A 6,583-nucleotide genomic window follows, 5' to 3' on the forward strand; every position below is an offset into this window, starting at 1 on the left:
TTATTGGGAGAAAGCCATGAGTTCCGTGCTTTGCTTTCTTCTCCTTGGAATTCCGCCGCTCTCCCTTGGTATTGAAACTGCACTCCTTGGTAGGTGAACTTGGTTCCTGGCTGAGTTTCCTGTTGATCTCTGGGGAGGGGCCTGTTGTAGTGATTCTCAAGCGTCTTTGCCCCAGGCGGAGTTACACAGCCCTTACCCCGGGCCGCGCTGAGTCATTCCGCTCGGGTTGCTTGGGTTTGCTTTCGGGAGCTTTTGTTCCCTGAGCGCTTTCCGTAGAGTCCGGAGGACGGGAGTGAAGATGGCGGCCTCCTGGTCTCCGGCCCGGAGGAGCCGAGAGCCCGGGGCCCCACTCCTCAGTGCTCCCTCAGAGAACAGCGCCCAATGTCTCCCGCCACCCTGGCCTCTGGCCACGCTCCGAGCTGACCGAAGCCTGCGACCGGTTCAAGGCAACCCCGAGCTGAGAGTCCACTCCTCGGCTCTGTCTCTGCAGGCCGGCTTCCCCGGTCTAATACCGGTAGCTCTGAACAACTCAGACACCCCCGATCCTTCTGCGACCCTGCGGGACCTGAGGCCGCGCTGACCCAGCCTGGGCTTCCCCAGTTAAGCCTCTGGAGCGATGTCCCTCAGCGGAACAGACTTTTAAAAGTCCTGATTTTGCTCCGTTGCTCAGCGGGAGCCGCCCACTCCCCCCCGCGGTCATCTTCCCGTCCGCTTTGGATTCACTTCTCCGCCAGTCCTACCTTTCAGAAAGTGGTTGATTTTCTGTTTCTAGAATTGCTGTTCTTCTTCTCTTCAATCTCCCGTTGGATTTGTAGGTGTTTGCAATCTTTAAATAAGCATTTAGCTGATCTCCCGCTACCCGAAGTAGTCTCAGCCTGCTACTTCTCCGCCATCTTGACTCCATCGCCTCAGGAAAATTTCTGACCTCTACTCATAAGGATGCCAGGACTCCCCAGTTGTGATCATCAAAAATGTCTCCAGACATGACCACATGCCATTTTTGGTGGGGGGGAGGGAAGCCTAAATCGCCCCCATTTAGGAACCACATGTTCTATGGACATGATTTTTAACTGGAGAAGTCTATCTAGTCGCTATCCCAGAGTTGTAGGGACACACGGACCTGGTGTTTTTGCTGTACCGTGCTTGGAAGCAGGTGAACGTCCCATTTTAGCTTTAGATTTGACCTTTTAAACTAAAACAATGAGCACAGAAAATTAAGGTTGTTTCATCAAGCACTGTGCTCGATGAATAGACAATTAAAACTCGTCTTGAGTGTGTTCTGTTTTCAGGAGAACAAAATCACTCTCTCCCTTCTGTTAAGAGCACTTAGGCGTGACGACTCTAAGAGGTACATGAGGTATGACAGTTTGGGTAAAAGCGGGGGTGCCATTTTGCCTGGTAGAAGGTAGCTAGTGGGGGAAAGTTAGTCCTAGTAGGACAGCCCATTGCTCAGGACATGGTGAAATGAAATTGAACTTGGTCAGGGTATTTAACGTTACTCCCTGGCAGGCATTCAATCCCAGTAACTGCAAGTTTTAACTTTGATCATTTCAGAACTGATGAAATTTTAAAAGACTACCCAGATAGATTTTATAGATAACCTATTTTTTTTAAGATTTTATTTATTTGACAGAGATCACAAGTAGGCAGAGAAGCAGGCAGAGAGAGAGGCGGAAGCAGTCTCCCCGCTGAGCAGAGAGTTCGATGCGGGGCTCGATTCCAGGACCCTGGGATCATGACCCAAGCCGAAGGCAGAGGCTTTAACCCACTGAACCACCCAGGTGCCCCTATAGATAACTATATTATGAAAAGAAATGGTAACGCTTTCTAATCTTGGTTTTCAAACTTGAGATGCATTGAAAGGATTCTCTGGATGTCTGGGGATTAATCAATAGGCCAATTTCTTCAAGCCCAGAAATCCGTGAAATCTGGGGGTAGTTCGGGATGCCCGCCTGATGAGTGACAAATGACATCTCAACATAGTTTTTATTTGCATTTATCTTACTGGGAATAAAGTTCGATATTCTTTGATCTTTTCAAGGCCCATTTTTGTCTTTCTGAATCTTCTGTTTCTGCCTTTTGTTTTGGGCTTGAAATCTAGTTTGGTATTTAAAGGATATCAGGTATCCTTTGGTTTGGTCTCAGGATTGCAAACCCAGCCGCCTTGCTGTTTGCATTTGCCTGATAAATCTAGGTCCCCTTCCTTTATTTTTAGCTTTTTCAATCACTGTGTCTTGAGTGCATGACTTGTATACCGCACAAAGCTGGGGTTTTGCTCTATGAGCCAATCTGGAAGTCTTTGGCTTAATAGGCAAGTTGGGCTCATTCAGTCTTACGATATGACTGCTGTGTCTGCTCTCAGTTCCGTCATCTGTTGTAATTACTGAGGGTATTTACTGTGTCTCTATGGAAGGAGGGCTCTCAGCAAACGCACGCATGCATATGGCATGCATACATCTGTGTGTGCGTGTTTGTGGTTTACAGGAAGCTTTGTATTTTCATTCTAGTGATTACATTTTTACTAATGATTTTGGTAGTGCTCTCCCTTTTTTCTCAACTTTTACGAGGGGTCTTTACCAAATGATAAGCTTTGACCCCTTCCTACCACCTACACAACAGTGAACGGTCTTACCCTGCTTTTCCCCTTTTCTCCCCTTTCTCCCATTTTTCCAGTTGAATTTGTTCTATTTATTCAGACATAAATGTTTATGTATTCTTCAGTGCCTGATCCTACCCGATTTTATTTTTTTTAACATTTTTTTAAAGATTTTATTTATTTATTTGACAGAGAGAGACACAGCGGGAGAGGGAACACAAGCAGGGGGAGTGGGAGAGCGAGAAGAAAGCTCCCCACTGAGCAGGGAGCCCGATGTGGGGCTCAGTTCCAGAACCCTGGTATTATGACCTGAACTGAAGGCAGACACTTAATGACTGAACCACCCAGGCGCCCCGATCCTACCTGATTTTAGTCTCAACTCTGTAATGGAATATATGAAATGCTCTCCAACGGTCTTCTGTCCCCAGACATCTTTGGTTGGATGAAGCTCACCCTCCAGTTAGAAATTTATAATTCCTCAGCAAGAGCACATGTGGGGGGCGCCTGGCAGGGTCAGTCAGAGGAGCGTGGGACTCTTGAATCTCAGGGTTGTGAGTTTGAGCCCCATATTGGGTATAGAGATTACAAAAAAATTAAAAAAATAATTAAAGAGCACTTGTAGACAGTATCCCTAAAGTTCTACACATTCAAAACTGATTTTCTATGACCTCGAAACTCGAAGGACAGCTTCGTTTTCCTTAAGTGTCTAGAAAATGCTGGCTCCACTGTTTTCTTGCTTCATGTGTTATTGTTGAGAAATCCAAAGCCAATCTACTTCTCTTTCCTTTGTTAAGTGTTTTCGTTTTTTGCCTAGAGGCTCTGAGAATTTTATTTCTTTATCTTTAAAGTCTAATCATTCCAAGTTGATTATTCATGCAGTTTTCCTAGGTAACCCCCAGGGCCCTCCAAATGTGTCGATTCAGTTCTTTACTTCTGGAAATTTTTCTTGGATTGCGGTCTTAAATACTCTGTTCCATTATTTTATTTTTCTTCTTCAGAGACACCAGGAGCACACGTTCTGGCCTCTTTTGCTCATTTCCATTTCAACCTCATTCCGATCCTTTTTTAATTTATTTTCTCATTTTCGTTCTCTTGGTTGTTTTCTATCTCCTACTCAGTGCCCCTTATTAAGTTTTATTTGAACCCATTCTCCTGCGGGCACAAGTAGCCTGTGCTTTATTACTGATACAGCCCTGTGATTTTCTCCTCTGTTTTCCTAAATTCAATCAGCCCTCACTGCATTCCTTCCTGATTTTTTCTTGATTTTCTCTACATCACCTTTGTATTTCTGATTCAGGGTATTTTCCATATCCCCGGATGCACATTGGAGACTATTCGATTCGGTGTTTTGTTGCCGTTATCGTCAACTTTATGGTTGCTTTTGGGGGAGGTTTCACCAGCAGTGGAGCTGCTGCTCATAATGTCATAGTGTCTGACTTTTCAGTCGTTCTGTCTAGAAACAGTCGGTCTGGTTTTACTGTTTGTGTTCATGTCATGGGCAGGCGCCTCGTTAAGAGCACATTCTTCTGTCTGCTCTGCTCTGCTCTGCTCTGTTCGTGTTCTGTTCTTTCATAAGGGTCATTGGGAGCACTGGACCAAGTGTGTCTTTTTCCTGTTCTCTGTGGGATTCTTCATTTTGCTCATTTCCTTCTTTCCCTTTCCTCCCTGCCTCCCAGGAACACCCCCTTTTCTCCATACCTTGCATTGTCCCACAGAACCTTGGGCTTTTCCATGTCACTCCCTCTGGTCCCCGCCCACCTGCAGATCCTGGTCTACAGCCGGGGATATAGGCTACCAAGTCCCCCTCTGTGTTCATTATTTTTGTAGATAGTCTTTCATTTTCTATTTCGTGGGTGGATTTGTCTTTTTTTATTTTCCCCCAAAGACCCTGGCTCCTCTGAGGTCTCTCATAAGGATATTCAGAACTCTTCCCATCCCCCACTGCTGCCCCCACCCACAGGTTTGTGGAGGCAGCGGCAGCCCAGTGGTGGGCATGCTGTTGAAATTTGTTTTGATTTATTTGTTTCCTCTACTTATAGATAATTTGAAGGTTGCAGTTTCTCCTCCACTTAGTAATGCTGAAGAGGGAGCTTGAACCACTATTTATGGGGAAATCCCCACGCTAGTATGTTTGAAAAGCTCCCCCAGGTGATTCCTATATGCAAGAACAGGGTGGAGAACCATTTGTTAAATCACAGTGTGCTTTTGTTTTGTTTTGTTTTAAGATTTTATTTATTTGAGAGAGAGAGACAGAGTGTGAGCTGGGGGAGGAGGCAGAGGGAGAGAGAAGCAGACTCCCCACTGAGCAGGGACACCCCCCCCCCCTTACTCGGGCAGGGCTCCATCCTATGTCCCTGGGATCAGGACCTGAGCTGAAGGCAGATGCGACTAAGCCACCCAGGCACCCCTCACAATATTCTTTTCACTTGTTTTGCATAAAACAGGGTGGGAGGAGGTGGGGGGATGGGTGAGCCTGGTATTAAGATGGGCATGTATTGCATGGAGCACTGGGTGTGATACATAAACAATAAATCTTGAAACACTGAAAAAATAAAGTTTAAAAAACAAAACAAACAAAAAACTTGATTTACATTTATTGCCTCAAAAATGCTTTGGCTTCCTGGCCGTGACTGTCTGGTTTTCTTTCCACCCAAGTCCTCCCTGGAGTGCTGGTCTTCAGAGCTGTGTTTCTCAAAGGCTCTCCCTCCCATATCAGAATGACCTGGAATCCTTGCCAGAAAAAAATGCAATTTCCTGGATCCCATCTTGGATCTACTTAGATAATCTCTGGAGACCCAGACCTCCTCATTTGAATGAGCACATCCTTCAGTGATTATATAAGCCACGGAAGGTCATAAGAATTGTGGCTTTAGATGTTGGTCGCCCCCAAGGCTCTGTCCTCAAGTTTTTCTTCTATGCACTGTCCCTAAGTAACCTCAGCCACATGGAAAATGTTCCTTATAACTCATGTGTAAATCTTAAACTTAGATCTTACCCTGAGTTCAGGCCAGATTCCTATTTTTGTTTTAATAATATACATTGTGATTACAAATGCTATGCTTGCTAACTGTAGATAATACAGAATGTAGGAAGAAAAAGGATTCACCCATAATCCCCCCTATCCAGACAGAAGAATTATTAATACTTTCGCACATATACTTTCAGTATTTTTAAGTCATATGGATTTACCTCACTTGCTATTTTTTTCATATCCCGGAACCTATTTCCTGCTTCTCCACTTGCTTTAATATGTGCATATTCTCATGTCACCTAAGAATTTCTTAGCTATTTTTAGAGACCACATAAGGATATTTAATCTACGTTCTTGGGAAATTTTATACTACTACAATGTTTAAACCAACATCTTTGACCACAAATCAATGTGTCACTTAATTTTGGCTTTTTTTTTAAGATTTTATTTATTTATTTGACAGAGATCACAAGTAGGCAGAGAGGCAGGCAGAGAGAGAGAGGAGAGGAGGAAGGAGGCTCCCCGCTGAGCAGAGAGCCCGAACTGGGGCTCGATCCCAGGAACCTGGGATCATGACCTGAGCCGAAGGCAGAGGCTTTAACCCCACTGAGCCACCCAGGCGCCCCTGGTTGGGCTTTTTAATAAAAGCTGGTTTAACATCTGCTTCAAGAATGCGCACACGAGTAAGGTTCAGCCTCAATCTCCCGATTTGTACAATAAGATAATAATAGTTCTTCATACAGTGCTCACGAGAATTAAATCTGTTAATATAGATGAAGCATTGAGAACGTTGTCTGACGTGGAGTAAAGGGTGTATAAGTGTTAGCTCCTCAAGGGAGTGTCTGAGAAGTAGAAGGGTATTTTTAATTCTTATCTCTTTATCCATAATATCAAACTGATTTTCAAAAAAGGAAGTCCCGCCCTTATCAATAGTAGGTGTGAGTGTCCTCTCAAAGTGCCACAGGACTAAGGGGGACTTGGATAATGTTGTATATAGTCAAGTTGAAATGAAAAAA

The sequence above is a fragment of the Lutra lutra genome, chromosome 1 (assembly GCF_902655055.1).
Source record: "Lutra lutra chromosome 1, mLutLut1.2, whole genome shotgun sequence".
Taxonomy (NCBI): Eukaryota; Metazoa; Chordata; class Mammalia; order Carnivora; family Mustelidae; genus Lutra; species Lutra lutra.